The sequence below is a fragment of the Euprymna scolopes genome, chromosome 35 (genome assembly GCF_053919585.1).
Source record: "Euprymna scolopes isolate OS-2025 chromosome 35, ASM5391958v1, whole genome shotgun sequence".
In the NCBI taxonomy this organism is placed as follows: Eukaryota; Metazoa; Mollusca; class Cephalopoda; order Sepiida; family Sepiolidae; genus Euprymna; species Euprymna scolopes.
This window is the reverse complement of record NC_136516.1, coordinates 29,233,287-29,251,783: the sequence shown is the minus strand read 5'-3', so window position 1 is coordinate 29,251,783 and position 18,497 is coordinate 29,233,287.

Here is an 18,497-nt window from a genome sequence, read left to right as displayed (position 1 = left end):
CCCACCCTTTGTTGAACCCAATGAACAAAATTCAAACTATTTCCCTAACACAAATCAGCAAATTAATATTAATTTCAGACCTCTAGCTTTTAATAAAATACATACATATATCGGCGCTACTTCAACATTAATTAAGAAAAGAATATCAAACCACATTTCTTCTTTTAACAACCATAATTCTAATAATAACAACCAAGGAACTTCTCTAACCACTTTAATTAAAAACTAATAATACCTCATTCACAATCAAATGGACTATCCTAAAAAAAGTTAAGTCTTATACTCTAGGCTCTAAGTCATGTCGCCTCTGCACAACCGAAGCTATAACTATAATTACTTCCCCTCAAAGTAACAATATAATAAATTCTAAAAACGAACTGATCTCTTTCTGTAAACATAAGTCCAAATTTAATCATGGTAATTTTGAAATTACATAGCTATTACTTTATCCTTTCAGATATATATAATTTTTCTATAACATTACCGTTTTCCTACATACTTTATTAATACTTTATAACTTAATAATCCTTTATTTTAATTTTTTATTTCTTCTTTGTTTGGCCGGTTTTTTATCTGCAATTTCCGTTTTAGTGTTTAAATATTCCTATCTATCAAATATATCAACCTACCTACACATTCATATCCTGTATGTATATTTACTTATATTTTACTACTTACATACTTGCTTTATCCGGAATTTGCTGATACCGGCCATTCTTTCTCTCTCTCTCTCTCTCTCTCTCTCTCTCTCTCTCTCTCTCTCTCTCTCTCCCCTGAATTGTTTTTTCTTTTGGTATCTTTTAATAACTTCTGCTGATATTTTCTTAAGTAATAACTTGTACATTTCAGTTGACCTCTTTTTGCTCTATATTTTTGGCGCCTTTGAACGTCATTTTGTCTGGGTCATTTTGACATTGAATTAAATTTAAAATAGAAAAGCCAATCACCATTCAATTTTATTTTATTTTAATTTTTTTTCTCTTCTTCACTCATTTTTTTCTCTCTTCTTCTTCACTCATTTTTCTTAATTACGCCTTGCCTCGGCAGCCGAGTATAACGCATATCTTATATTTCTTTTAATAATATTATTGGAATTCTTTCCCCATTTCCTTGTACCTATTTGTGAATTATTCCACGGATTTCTGCCTTTTGGATTATTTTGGACCATCTTCCAATTACGCGATTACCTTGGATTTTACTTGTGCGAATGGAAATTTAACTAACTTTCTTGGATTTGCATTTTTGGATTTTATCGTCATTGGATACTTTACCTTTCACCAGACTATCCATTCACGTGAAATCACTTTTTTCTTTACCCTTTCATCTGCTTCACCTTTTATTATCAAGTAAGATCTTTGACTTACTTGTAGTTTCATCAAATACTTTTGCCTGCAAAATCCGATCCCGCATTTTGCTAAATCCTACCCTCTGATTAGAAGGAAAGTATTTCTTCGAAACTCCACGGATTAAGAACTATACACTTATTTTGTGTTTCCTTTTTAAAATTAAATATGTTTTTAACTCCTTTTCAAAGTGTTTTAACGTGTTTTATTAACTATTTGCTTTATATATATATATATATATATATATATATATATATATATATATATATATATACGGGTATAGATATATATACGCTCGACATATATATGTATATATATATATATATATATATATATATATATATATGCTAGGATTGTCTTGAAAATATTATCTCACTGTAATATTTAATAAGACAATAATTCATTTTATTATCTAATCTGTGATTTAATTCATTTATATATATATATATATATATATACATATATATATATTTATATATATATATATATATATATATATATATATATATATAAAGAGAGGGGTGAGAGAATAAGTGAAAAGGGTAAAGAGTAACGTTCTATAGCAACTATATTACATTATCAAGTCAATAAGGGTTGCAAAAAGGGGAATACGAGAGAAAACTCTTTAGACCATGGCATCTCGAAGCTAAATGATTTTCTTAAGAAGAGGAGAAAAACCCGGCATTATAAAAAAATAAGGGTAAAATGACAGCACCGACTTTAAAAACATTCAAATTAGAAATTGGAAAAAATTGGGAGAGGGGGTAATGTGATGGAGATAAAAGTAATTTTACTCATTATACTTTTAACTTATTCTAATTTTTATTCCTCTTAATCACGTAAAGCCCTTTTTATGCTGATAGGTTTGACTTATTGAAAATTTATTTTTAAGATAATTCATTACCACACACACACACACACACACACACACACACACACACACACACACACACACACACACATGCGTTTTGACATGATTAAAATCCGAAAATTCGAAGAGAAGCTGTAAATACCTTATGATATGTTTACATTACGCCATTTTGAATTCGCTTCCAAGCTTCTCTTCCAGTTTTCGGATTTTTAATCATGTCAAACCGCACTTTATTTTCGTTTTGATGGATTGATTGCTGCTATTTTTTCTGATGAGTTAAGGGCAAAATAGATTTTCTGATCGATATAATAATTAAGTGATTGATTTTGTGCTGCGAAACTGATACTGTCAAATATTGTAAATATCAACTGGATTAAAGAAATAAATTGTAAGATGGTCAACATCACGACATCATGAACTTTTGAATGTAGACTTTTGTCATTCATCATTTATATATATATATATATATATATATATATATATATATATATATATATATATATATATATTTCTCTCTGATAGGCTCATAAGAGTAGTGGTTGATGGGCAGAAATCAGAGGCCCACAGTATTAATGCTGGAGTTCCTCAGGGGTCCATCCTGGGCCCAACTCTCTTCCTGATTTACATCAATGATCTCCCAAAACACATGCTTAAATCATTCATTGACATCTATGCGTTCAGTCATAAATAAATGAATATAACGGTATAAATAAAGTGGAAATTGGTTCAAACACGCCTTGTACGTATTAGTTCACTATCTGGGTAGATGACAGATACTTCCAGATTGCAACTGACCATTGCTTACATTCAGTATGCCGCCATCTGTCTCGGAGAGTGAAGGATTTCGTTTGTTGTCATAAAAACACTTGTTTTCAAGCACGGTGGATAATAACCGAGTAAGTTTTTGAAATGCAAAAATTCTCAGTTGTAGTTTAACTATTGAACTTCATAATTTTTCTAGTTTGAAGACAATCATAGCATCATTACCTTTTAAGCTAAAATTAACAATAGATATTTTTGTAATCATCTACATCATAATTCAAGTCATAAAGAGTTACAGCAGTTTCAGTAAGTAAAAAATACACAGATTCGTCAAAAATAAAATGTTAATTTGTTTGGCTATAGTTATTAGTTGTATTTTTTGATTTTCGATTGTTTAATTGAAAAAAAATACAACATTAAAAAGGCAAAAATGAATACTCGACGGTTAAATTAGATCCACTTTCTATCAGCCTCCGAGACTACGATATAAATTCTGAAATAAGAAACAGAAAACGTTTAAAAACTGGTCGTTATAAAACTAAATTTAGTTGCATTTGATGAAAGTTATTTGTTGTATATTTGTCTTCTCCCCTTTTTACGTTGTTAACTATAATACACGTTTGTCGAAATGTCATCATTTTTCAAAGTTGCAATTTCTCACCACTTGCGTCTCATTATAAACCCATTGGACAGCAGTTATCTTGAATCCAGGAGCTAAAAACTTTCAAACCCGTCTATTGAGGCAATCACTTGAATCCAAGACCTAAATAAAATTATACTCTTTTCTGTTGTGCACACGCTTATGATATTCTCAGTAAATTGCGGCAAAACTACATTTAGAATGTAACCATTTTGATTTTCAAACTGAATGAACATTCTGCTACATTTTCAAGAATTGTTATATTAAGTTTATATAAGCCTTATTGAAGAATACTAATACATTATTTATTCATTTATTGCGGACTATTATACTCATCTTTTCGTTCTTGTTTCACGACGTTTCGGCTAACTATTCCTCTAGCCTTCGTCAGGTGGTAACCGTAACGGGATAGGAACTCCAAATCTTCTAACTCCTCAGCTATTACTGTCTTCCATAGTTGTTGTTGTCTCACCACGTTTCTGGCCGGCTTTGAGTACAATTGAAACCGCTATCTTCAGGCAATGCTCACATGGAACCGTAGAGATTCAACGTCTCTATCCAGTGTGCCACGGGCCCCGAAATAAATAAATGAATAAATAATACAAATTACTCATCTCAGTGATGAATTCCCATTAATTAAATAATACTAATACATTATTAGACTTTTACTTGAATTTGTTAAATATATTAGTTGTAGTACTACCTACCTTTACACAGGCGTGCGTACACACACATATTAGAGGCCTGGTAAGGTAACAGGGGAGAAAACCTAAGAAGCAAAACTGAAGCTGGCCCGCAGGACATTAGATATATAAATGTAGCCAACTTTGGGCATACTTCATTTGTTTGAAAATATAGGTTCTTTTCTACCAATTGTCAAAAAATGTTAAGCATAGAATAGTATTATAATCTTCAAAAAGCTTGCAAATTTTCATGTAGTTACGTCCCATAGAACCAAAGATATGAGCATTTCAATATTCAATTTGGCAACAAGTATATATATATATATATATATATATATATATATATATATATATATATATATATATATATATATATATATCACCTTTTTGGCAATTTTATTAATTCTAAATCTCAACGACTATTGATCAAAATTTAACAAACAAAGGCTCGTTGGAAAGGTAATAATCTGAATTGTGTAGTGGGCTATGTGACATTTGCGCTTAATGTTGCACATCAAGGGGGATCATCCATTATCCAGAGCCTATTTTTGGTTTTCATACATGAAGTAAATTTTTCAGTGTGTAAGAATTATTTGATACTGGAGATGTTCATAATCGTATCCTACTTTCAAAACAAGGGAGACATAACATATGAGAAATGTTTAGAATCAAGTCACCCCTTGCTGTTATTTCAGATCATTTGAAACCATAACAGCAAGTTTTAGTCTCCCCTCCACTAAGACCAGAAGTTTTGGGATATATATATATATATATATATATATATATATATATATATATATATATATATATATATATATAACTACTTCATTTATTCACATAAATTTAATATAGGAAAGTATAGATTTATGCGTAAACTTTAAGTATTTACTTCAAAAGTGCTCAATACGTAGGTAGAGCTAGTTAGTAATTTATAAAATATATATGGCGATTAAGCTACACTGAATATTCTGCGTTTCATCCACTGTAGGATTCGTCAGGCTTATGCGCGAATTCTGTGGTTGCTTCTTGTTTTTATATATGTTGAGGATTTCTAGTTAGCCAATCAGCTTTCTAGTGTCCACCGCGCCCCTTCCTATCAGTCAATGGGCATGCATTTTATCGAACAAAGGATCTGTTTTTGAACTAGGTTAGTGGTTTTAGGTAGATCTTTTCCCTCCTTTTTTTATATATAAATATACCTATGTGTACACACATACATGCACATATTGTTGTTTTTATACGGTGTTTTTTTATTTTTGAATGTACTTTTGTGGTCATAGTATCGGATTTTTGTTGGTGTTGTAAGTCCAATATTTCGCTAAACAGAGCTTCATCGGGGTAGTTAGTCAGTTCGTAGTTTTTCTTTCTTCATTTTGTTGTTATAGAGGAAGAAAGTTCTGGAGAAGAAATTTAAAAGTACGAACTGTACATTTTTGACGTGTGCGTTCGCTCCAGTTCCGAGCAGGAATATGAAATAAGAAAATAGTTGCACACTATTTGAAAGGAAAGGATAGTTAAAATACGTAAAATAAAATATAAACTTTTTTACTTGAATATCTGGGCACGCCATACAAAAGTAGCTAGTAGCCATGTTTGCTGCGGAAAACATGTCCGTTTTAATCCTAGCTACTGGTGTTTTGCGTTCAACCATAACGAATTTGGAATGCGTTACTGGCGACTCGCTAGCATTACCATATATGGTCTGGTAGTGATAGAGAGTTCTGCGTTTATACTTCACAGGGCCGTGGAAGAACAATTGTACCAGTTTGTGTGTGTGTGTGTGTGTGGAATTATTTTTATGTATTATTATTATTATTATTATTATTATTATTATTATTATTATTATTAGTAGTAGTAGTAGTAGTAGTAGTTGTTGTAGTAGTAGTAACAGTATTAGCTTTGGGAAATTACTGTTGATAGTACTACATCTGATATTTGACGACACCAAGCCCGGTTTCAGTTCTTTACAATCGCTAGTGGCCATGTTAAAGTATCATATATTTACTTTTATGCCAAAGTCTGATTCGGTAACCGGACAATTTTACATCATACCCTGGTTTACGACTGATACCGTATTATGCCGTATACATTTCTATGAATAATTTTCAAATTATTATTTAAATTTTTTTATCATTACAATTATTACTTATTATTTAGAGCCTTATTTTATTATTGTAACGTATACAATTACATTTAATTGGAGCACATCACTGATGCCATGGAATGACATTACCTACATTAAAAGCGCAATAACCACCACGGATGAAAGTGTCCGCCACTGTAGGGCAGTGACATACATTTTAAGGCAACCGATTTGCCCGATAGTGCTCGCAAATGTGCGCCATTGCACGCTAGTGCCATGAAGTGACACTAACCACAAGCGATTTCATTTCATAGCAGTTCACTAAAGCCTGACACTAGTTATGATCGATGACATAAGCCGCCACAACTTCATTTAAGAGCGGTCTAATAGCAACAGAAAACAATCATGATCGACACTTTACGCCGGGAAATATCTGCGACAATTGTTCAGACAACCAAGATTCACCAGTAAACACCTCACTACAGTATTAATCAATGTAATAAAATACACAGTCAGATTTTATTAAAACTGTACTTATGTGGAAAACGGGATACGATTTCTACGACTTATTCGTATATTCACGGTATTATTATTATTATTATTATTATTATTATTATTATTATTATTATGACTTTTCTCATTATGATGATATGACCATGAATTTATTTATCCCTTATTCTTACAAACTCATTTTTATTACTTTCTTGTTTTCATCGGCCTTCCACCGTAAACTGGACTTGCTACCTTAACTGTTCTACATTTACTGACCCAGTAATTCTCATGCATTTTAAATCTGCTTAGACCACCGAACATTCCTTTTCTGCACACATCAACCTGTATTTACTAGATTTAATTTTCATCTGAGGTCATCAGATCTTAGCAATTCCTTTAAGAAAATTACTCACCTACATCGTATCTTATATTATTTCCTTACATGCAACGCATGTTTTCAACCCTCACTTCCATACGCCATCACACTGCGTACACATGCCTGATAGGTCGGCTAAAAGCAAACTCGCACAATTAATTTCATAACAATGGATACAAATGGGATGATGCAATATCTAAATGATTCAAACTTATTATAAAGAGTTGAATTGTGAATAAGTTCTGCCGTACACGTGGAGGGGAGATCAAATTGCGATCACATGTCTCGGAGAAAAGGTGATATATATATATATATATATATATATATATATATATATATATATATATATATATATATAGAGAGAGAGAGAGAGAGAGAGAGAGAGAGAGAGAGAGGGGGGGGGAAAGAAAATGTTTAAAACAACTTTTGAAAAGTCTATTCGATATTCCCACCTGTCGTCGTTTAGTTAATTAATCCCACTAGTGCCAATATCAATTCAATGTCTTCAAAATTAATAAAAATCAGTGAATGAGAATTTTTTTTTGTTTACCAGTGGACATCTGTTAAAAACGTTCATACATTTTTATATTCCTATCAAACGCAGTTTTTATTTCTTTGAGTTATGAGTGGTATCTCAATAAGAGTCTTTATTTACCTCCTCGCCAGAAGGTTAGACACGATGTCAGATGCGGTCCTGTTGAAAGTATTTATGTGGAACGAATTGGATTCGAACTTGGCACACCCAGGTTGTTAGTCCGTGTCGTTAACAACTTATCCGCTGATTGAGATTGTCGGACTGACTTCCTCATCTTGGTTGTTATTGTCACAACGTTTCGGCCGTTTTACCCTCCGGCCTTCGTCAGGTGAACCGTTTGTTAGGAGTCTCGAACCCAACCCTTTATTATTATTACGGGGGTACCATGTTCGGACTCCAGCTAGGCTTTGGGACATAGTTGCTGATTCTCTGAGAATCAGCAACTATGTCCCTAAGCCTGATAGTTGCTGATTCTCTGAGAATCAGCAACTATGTCCCAAAGCCTAGCTGGAGTCCGAACATGGTACCCCCGTAATAGTAATAAAGGGTTGGGTTCGAGACTCCTAACAAACGGTTCACCTGACGAAGGCCGGAGGGTAAAACGGCCGAAACGTTGTGACAATAACAACCAAGATGAGGAAGTCAGTCCGACAATCTCAATCAATGAAAACACCTCATCTCAAAAATACAGACAATTACTAACTTATCCGCTGTCAAAAGTAAATTGCTCCTTTCAGGTAAAGGACGCCTTGAAGTGGTCCTTGATTTTCTGTCCTCTTTCGACGTAGATTTCTCGTATTCTAATGTGTTCGACTGGTCGTTCTTAGATTGCTCGCTCTGCTGCTGCTGCTACTACCACCACCTTGTCAGGAAAAAATTAAATATGTACCCATTCGATCTGTGCATTTAGCGATGAAAATTCTATTTCAATATTAAGCGTGACAGATCAACAAAAACGATATGTAAAATTTAAGCATGCCAGACTGGCGAACTGCCAATTAAAACAGTGGATTTATTTCTAATACTTATGAAAGGAAAGACACCGTATTAACTGATTTTCTGATTGACTACTGAAGGCTGATTTTCATCTGCTTGAAGATGAACCAGAGTGTAAGGATAAAATTGAAAATTGTCGCCCTAGAAAAGACGACATGATCCCATTTCTGTTTGATGAACACCGTTTTTTTTTTTTCAGATCATCTACTAATTGGACAGTTGTGCACAAATCCCAAGAGCGACAGGAGCCTTCTATTATGTCTGAAAGTGACACAATGTTCAACGAGCGAGACCGGAGATGCGCCGTTGTACAACCCATGCTCTCTACCGATCCCGGTTATAGTAACAGAACCATTGCCAGTACTCTCAAAATACAAATCTGGACGGTTCAACGCTTGGGGGCACAGCTCACCGCCCACGGTTATAGTATTTGGTGTGGTTTTAAGTGAGGGTCACATTATGCCACCTTACATCTTTGAAGTCAGCTTGAAAGTGTGGTGATCCCTTGGTGCAATCAGATGACTGCTGGGTGTGGCAGCAGGACTCGGCGCCGGCACACGTCCAAAGAGACCCAGCCTTGGCTTCCGAAGGAGTGTTACCATATTGTACCTTTCTCACACTTGCTCTTTCTCACGCTGAACTACTTCGTTTGATTATATGTCAAGAACATCACCAACATGACCTCCTATAACACTAAAGACAGTCTGATCGCCGCCATCTGCAGAGTATTCGCCAAGCTCTCGCCGGCGCTTGTGGAAAACGCATGCTCCCAGTTCCGGACCTGTGTGGAGGCAATGATTAAAGCTGAAGGCGGCTACATTGAATAGATGTCAGCTCTACTACATAATGTAATTACCTAAATTGATGTTGTCGATAAAAGTTTAAAAATAAAACTGTAACGTTGTTTTATTTAGGGCGACAAATTTATCGTTCCACCCTGTATTAATTGAAATACCTGCTACACATTGGGTTCACAATAATGGTACACACTTGGAAGCTTTGTTAAATTCAAGATATCAGACCCCAAATTACTTAAAAGATAAAAAGTGTTAAAATTTACATGACACAACTAAAGTTATGGATTTAAAAATTTTTCTTTATTTTTCGCAATTAAAAACGTATTATATGAGTGCAATTTGGGACAGGTGTTTAAATCGATCTATTTCTGTTACTTATGAAAGGGAAGGCGCTGTATGAACACATATTCTTATCGGCTACTCAAGGCTGCTGCACTTCATTTTCTTGTTCTCTTTCGGTGGAGGAGAAATCCTTCACGACTGAGACAATTTTTATTTTTGTACCTTTTCTCCACGTTAAAAAACGACCCTGGTGTCTAACTCTGTCCCGTGGGGAGGCATAGTAAATAGGTACATCTGCTTGGAAGAGAAGACGAACCTCGCTGTAAGCATTACAGTCAAGGACTAACAGTAACACATATATTAATGAAATACAAAAGCTGTGCACATATACATAGCAAATACTACAAAGTAACCAATATGCAAACATTAGTTGAAAATATAGACTTTCCCCTAAATAATACGAAAAAAACTCATTTGTACAAAAATATAATAGAAAACAGTATTAACAAATTAACATCTGACAATTAAACTATATTATCTTCTTAGCGAGTAATTTGAAATACTCTCTTAAAATAATGGCTCAAATATCTTAAACAACCTTAAAAAAAAATGCAAAACAAAGCATAACCAAATCTAAGAACCAATCAACGTCACTCACACATTATGAATAATCAAATTCGAAACACTGAACTGCCCACCTGTATAACACTGTCCACTGGTTTGCTTCCCGGTTGAATACAACATGGCAGTCTTCAAATCCAATGTAAACAACTTCTTGTTGAGCCGTCTCCATAAATAATCAAAATCTACCAAATTTACACTATTAACGATTACTACACTACTACCTTACGCTTATTAACCCTTATCCTCGAGTGAACTTCGGGCCTTGATAAGAGGTGACTCCCAAGTAAAAAATACTTCTAAAAAAACATCGTAAAAACTGTCTGATTAAAAAAAAAAAAGTTTGACCTGTGAAAGGTCATTAAACGCTAATCTATCTTATATTCTATAAACATGAAAATGTGTGTGCATGTGTGAGGACACTTCTTAACCTATATACTCAACAAATTTTTAATCTACAGACGAAAGTTGGTATATACGTCATTCACACATGTGGAAGAACCTTTTAACCCGTTTTCATCCGGAAAAAAGACCTTCTATGGGCTCAAAATTGAAAAATATGGTACATGGGAGTCGTCGGATTTTTTTCTGTTTCCTAATTGCGTATGTGTGAATGGTTCACACTACGGATTACTTATGTTATTTATAAGTCGGTGTGAAACACTTTTTAATGAGTGTGTCACACTATCCAAATGGCTATCGTATTTGACTAACTGTATTTAAGTCTTGATTTCGATCTCAGTTCGGGTATATTTTTTTACTGATAGAAAGTGAACTGTTTAGAAAAAAACCCATAATACTCGAATGCACATATCTCAGTTTCATTCTGTTATTTTAACTTCATTTTTTTCTAAGGAATTTAACGTTACGTTTAATGCATACGGTATTTCTGCATTATCTAAAATATAATATTTATGCATATTTTATGACCGGAAAACTCTGGGCGGCCTGCTAGTTTATCTATAAAAGTGAAAATGTGTGTGTGTGTGTGTGTGTTTATGTGTGAAGACACTTCTCAACCTATATACTCAACGAATTTTTGATCTACAGACTTGAAGTTTTTGCATATGGAGTATTCAGACATGTGCAAAACTTTTTAATTGGTTTTCATCCGGATACAAGAGCTGCAAAGTGGCCAAACTTAAAAAAACTGGTACTTGGGAGTTATCGGATTTTTATCTGTTAGTCAACTGTTTCACGACTGTGCATGCGCGAACATTCATAGGACAGTTTCCTTATGTTAAGAATCGATGCCTCCGTTACTTTCGAAAGACAAAGGATACCTCCTGCAGGGACAGCTGCGCATATAATGGCGAGGCAAGGGTTGCGTAATTACTCTCACACCTCTCCTGAATTGGCACTGTTTGAGTCCAGTGACAAGGAGAAGTCTAGGACGACTGGAAACAATGCCGAGATAAGAGGAGAGCACATACAACACCTGGAAGTCCCAAATGGTCACCCATTTAGTACTGACCATGTTCAACGTTGCTTAACTTCGGTGATCCCGCGGAAACCAGTGTGTCAACGTGATTATGTTAAGAATAAATAGATTTGAAAACACTTTTTAAAGAATGTGTCCCGGTGGCCTAAGAGTTATCGTACTTAAGTCACAGTCTTTAGGTTTTGGTTTCGATCTCAGCTCAAGTATATTTTTTTACTTACAAGAAGTAAGCTGTTTCCAAAAAAAACATTATAGTCGCATGCACATATCTCAGTCTCGTTCCATTTTCTTACTTCATTTTTTAAGGAATTAATGTTACGTTTAATACCTACAAAAATCCGCATTAAAATATAATATTTATGCATATTTTACAACTGGACAACTCGGGGCGGCCTGCTAGTATATCTATAAAAGTGAAAATGTGTGTGTGTATGTGTGAAGACACTTCTCAACCTATATATTCAATGCATTTTTCATCTACAGACTTAAAATTTGGTATATAGAGTATTCAGACATGTGGAAAACTTCTTATATGATTTTCATCCGAAAAAAGGGCAGCTAAGGCGTAAAAATTGAAAAATTGGTACTTGGGGTTATCGCATTTTTATCTGTTTGTCAACTGTTTCACAGGGTTTGAAAATACTTTATAAAGATCTTGGCAAACTGATCTAATAGTTATCGTATTTGACTCACTGTGCTTAGGTTTTGGTTTCGATCTCAGTTCGAGTAGTTTTTTACTTACAAGAAGTGAACTGTTAAAAAAAAATGCATAATACTCGCATGCACGTGTCTCAATTTCTTTCCGTTTTTTTGCATCTTTTTTAAAGCAATTTAACGTTATGTTTAATACAGAGCAACGCCGGGTACATCTTCTAGTAAACAAATAAACAATAGTTACTTATGACTTAAATATAATTAAAATCAATGAGAGGAGGGCGGTTCTTTAGAAAGTACAAGTGGTTAGGCTCCATAAATACTTCAAATACTTTCAAAAACACACTACTATGGTGCAAACTGAGAGAATAGTGATTATAATTTTATGTAATTTATTTTATTTTATTTATTTTTTACCTAAGATAAGATATATCGACACTTGGACGTAAGTGGCTGCTATTTTAAACCATATCTACAGGGGACGATCCGAGTAGTTAAGCAACGGGATGTTTGTTTGCATTACTTTTAAAGGCCAGTATGTTAGTACAGTAATGGAGGCAAGAAATAGGGAAGGAATTCCGAAGTCTAGCAGTCCGAAGAAAGAAACTATTGGTCGTGGGAAACATACTTGAGGAATTTAACTTTAAAACAACAACTATTAAAATTTATGAAAACAAACAAACAAACAAAACAAAACAACAAAAAACAAACAAAAACAAAAACAAACAGCAACAAAAAAGACGAATCCAATTTTACTAATTTACAAAACTAAAATAGGATTTAAATTACTTATCCCCCCACCAAAAATAAGTCTAATAAATTCTATGAAATATTTCCAGTTTACATGTAAAAAAAAAAAATAAATAAATAAAAAACCTGCCTGTTTCATATCCCGTTTATTTATTACTTTATAACTATTTCTATAAGCTTAAGTTTCTTTGCTGTCCTCATTTTTCTTACTATTACATTTCATACGAAACAATGGCTGATTTGCATAATGCCAACTCGATGACAATCACTTCGTATATTCTAACCCCAAATCTGAAACTTTCAGTTGTCTTTTAGGAAAATGCATGTAACTAAATTCATTTGTTAGATACATTAATTGTTCTTTCTCCCATAATTGCACAATTATTATTAAAAAAAAAATGCAAGACATACGTAATATTTTCCTTCCAAGCAATATTTCCTCTGCTTGAAAATATTTACTCATGTACAAACTGTTCTTTGTATCACATACGTAATACTACTTTGATTTTCCTATTTTTGTAATTTACGGCTCTTACAAATTATAAAGGTTTTTTAAAGTTAAATACGACTTTTTATAATATCATTTGTTTACTTAATTGTTAGGTGAAAGTACAGAATAGTTAACACGTTTAAAATAGGGTTCTACATAATAACTTGATTATATCAGCACTGCCTGTAAACTGCTAAAGTACCAAACTAAAAATACGATGGACTACATTATTATTTGAGCTAAAATCAAATCACCTTTACAGTGCACGGACCATGGTGAAATAATAACCTCATTATTTAAAAACACATTCCTAACATCTTCACTATTTTGTATTTTCACATAACAATTTAAATTACATTTAAGTTGAAAATCCTAATAGCACGGTCCGTGAACTGCAAAAGTAAAAACGAAAAAACAAAAAACAAAAAACAAACAAAAAAAACCCCGCTCTACTCTCATTTATCTTTAAATATACATGCGTAATCATAATTTGGTAGTTCTGCAGTTTATAGACCGTGCTATTTTTAAAATACAATGTCCAATTTTAATTCAATTTTTAGGGCATATTTTCTTTATTCAATTGTCAAGTGTAAGTACAGAATAGTTAGCATATTAAGAATGGCTTTCTAAATAATAACGTTAATATTTCAGTAGGATCCGTAAACTTCATTTTCCAACTGTAATTCTTCTAGCAATTTTTATTTTGAAATTGTGGATACCAGAAGACATTTATATTCAATTAGAAAAATATCCAATAAATTAAATGAAATTTTATTCTGTTAAAATAACATCCATAGATCAGTACACATAAGCGGAGTCACGTGAACAAAATCGCACCGAATCGTTCAAGATTGAGCATGGAATTTCTTGACTTAATTTACTTTCCCGGGCAATGCCAGGATACGGGTTAGCTAGTGATTAATATTTATAATCATGATCTTTTCGAAATTGTGTGTAGAGTAGCGAATACGATGAAACTGCTATTTATTTATAAATTTATTTCCTACTATATATTTTGTATCACACTCTCTTTTTTTTTTTGTTAACATACGTGATAGCGTAGGTAATACTGCATAATAAACGATTAATTTAGTTCACGGAACTGGGTATAAAGGAAAAAAAAGTACAAAGTGAAAAATGGAACTTTTACAAGATTTGAAACTGTGCCTCAGAAAGAGAGATCGACTGGCGCGAGTGTCGTCTTTGACCGTTTCACTAACAAGTCGCACTGTTAAAGAAAGCTGAACTTGTTCAAATGAGTCACCTACTAAATTCTGTGATAATTCTTTATTTACGTTAATCACACAGCGTCCCAAATAACTTAGTTTTGATAAACCGTTCTTGTCTAGATTAGCTCCGGCGGCAGGCACAATGATTTCTTGTATATTTTCATTAACGAATTTCAACACGAAGTAATTATTTTCATTACCAAAGGTTTTACGGGAATCTAATTTAAATCAAATAAAAATTGAGGGCGGCAATCTTGTTTGATTAGCGATCAGTAATTTCTGTTTCTGTCATTCAGTCCTCGCGAAGTCGTCGCACACTGTTATCTTTATTTGGCTAATGACGTAATTCAGCAGCGGGCATGAGGCGACAATTCCAAGCGTGAAATGTTAATTTATGAAAAAGTAAAAGCAAAACAAATAACGAAAACAACGTTGCCATTTTTTAGCGAACAACAAACAGGACATGGCTCCCCTCTTTTACAAGCAGCTGCATTCGTCATAGAATGAGACAAGCTGTAAAAAAAAAAAAAAAAAAATGTGGGCCAAATTTATGGGTTGAGGCGTTGCATAACCCGCAACATATATTGTAGCCCCATATTTAATTGGTTCATACGAGCCCGCCTCTGTTCTAGTTTCACTCGTGGAAAATATAATTCTAGGATTATTTTAAACCCGCAAAAAAAACTTGTGTTTTCCGGTAATAATCATTTAACTCTTAAAATGTTTGAGGACATTCTTTGATCCTTTTTAAATGTGACTCACGGGGGAATGAATAAATAAAAATAAATAAATAAAAATAACCCCCTCACCAAAAAGATGGACAAAATATAGTTTATGTTTCTGAATTGTTGAGATGAAGATTGATAATTTTTATTATTTGGATTATTCAGACTACTGTTCTCATCTTTTTTTTTTTACATGGAAGTTACCACTTATCAAGGCCCGGAAGCCACTCGGGGATAATATTATTTTTAGAATGTTTCGCTCGATGTCATCTCCGACCTTCTTCAGGTGTATCGTGTTGACCTCGGGAATCTACACTTAATTTCGAACGGAACCCTTTATTTAATCCTGGAGGATTATGTTCTCGTTCCATCAGCCATGACCTGGTAAAGTCTTAAGTAATTCGCAATTGTATTTTTAAGTGTCGCCCACACTGACAATTGAACCTTTGACCTCTAGAAGTGTATTACTTACAACTGAATTTTATCTAGTACTTTATCCATTGCGCCACGGGTCCGCAAGATACACATGAAAAAGGTCGAAAATTACATCGGCCGAAACGTTGTGCGAATAAAGAATCAAGATAAAAAAAAACAGTAGTTCAAATAATCTAAACAATACAAAATATGAATTGTGTCAAAAAAGTTTTATTGCTTACTGAAAATGATGAAATCAATTCATATCATTGAATATTTGTTGCATAAAGGATCGTTTCCCTTGTATTTTTGCCTCAATTGAAATACATATAAATAGCTGTACATCAATATTAATCCGCGATGCACTCCACAGTGGCATTTATTCAACATTTTATACAGACTAACCTTAAACTTAACTCTAATCTATTCATGTCATTAAATATTTGTATAAAAAGATCGTCTCCTTTATATTTCTGTCTTAATATAAACACGCCTTCAAAGTTAATCCCATTTCACTATGAGTTTCGCAATAACATGTCAAGGACATGTGTGCCAACTGCCCATGACTTATCTTCTACAAAAGCGCCCAATTTTTTAAATAATATATGACTTCCAAAATAGTGTTGATGCAAACGATCACACTTTATATATGGCAATAAAAAATAATTATTAATCTGAAGTCGATATACGAAACAGTATGAACCGTATGTAAGGTGCTTACAAAAAGAAATTATATTTAATTTTTTTTTTACTAATATACAGGGTGCGTCTGTTGTTTGAGGACATCACTTATTTTACTAATTTTCCCTGTATATACACTTTTCTTTTTTTTTTTTTTAGACAATCAATCATGGGAAATAAATAAACTAACACACGAAATGAAAAGTCATGCTGTAATAATTGCAATAATTGCAGCACACAGTGATTTGCAAATTGGACAATTTCTTAAAGTCGCCTGATCCTTTGTTTGCAAAGAATTAGAAGATAATGATGGCCAAATTTCTCCTGTTGCTAAACGTAAATAGCACCAGCAACGCTCTGACAACATTAGAACATACGAGTTTATTTAACAAGTTCAGAATATCATTGACGAGAGCCCCCAGAAGTCAATGAGGTCCATTGCAAAAGATCTTGGTGTCTCTGAAACCACAATTGTAAGGACTGTACATAAAAATCTTCGATGCAAGTCATATGTGATGAAGAGAGGCCAGTTTATGTCCGAGATGACCAAACAAAATCGTTTAGTGAGACCCAAGAGACTTTTAAACAAACTGAAACATCCTGCTTAACAAGACATGCTTTGGTTTTATTCAGACGAAAAGAACTTTGATCAGGACCAAAAGACAAACAGAAGGAATAACAGATGGCTATGTGCTGACTCCTCCGAAGTTCCAAGAGTCATACATACAAAATTTCTTGCAACTGTTATGGTTTTGGGGGCTGTTAGCAATGAATGCCATATGATGCCACCACATTTCTTTCTATAAGGACCCAGAGTTCATTCTGCTGCTTACATTGATGTCCTGGGCACTGTTGTTAAGATATGGATCGATAGAATAAGAAATGGAAAGCCCTATATTTTTTAACAAGACTCTGCACTATCACATAAGGCTCAAATCACTCAAGAATGGTTAGTGGAACATTTTCATGATCACATTAACCCCCAACTTATGGCCTCCAAGCTATCCAGACTTTAATCCGTTGGGGGGGGGGCATAGTTGAGAGAGATGTTAATAGACATTCTCACAACACCAAAGATTCTCTGAAAGTATCCATAGTCAGAGTAATGGATAATATCGACGAGGACCATCTTATACGCACCTTCCAAAGGTCTCGAATAGAATCTGCCATGGAAGTGGAGGGACATTTCATTGAATGAAATTATAAAACAAGAGTGTTGCTTATGTACCAATGTCGTTATATTTAATTACAAATGTGTTGCTTTTTGTATTTTATTATTCTTAAAAATGTAAAAAATATTCTCAAACACCGGACGCACTCTGTATATGTATTAGTGGCCTAGCAATGCCACAAGGGAGACAACCAAGCAAAAAATAAAACCCTAAGCAAAGCGGCAAAAATAAAGTTAGCCTGCCAGGAGACTATATATACAAATGTAGGAAAATTCGAACATATTTTATTGGTTTAATAATATAAGTTCTATTTTACTTATTGCCATAAAATTTTCATCATAGAATAGTATTATAATGACCAGAAAGCTTGCAAATTTTCATGTAGTTTCGTCCAATAGAATTAAAGATATGAGCATTTCAATATTCAATTTGGCTACGAGTACATATACTATCTTTTTGG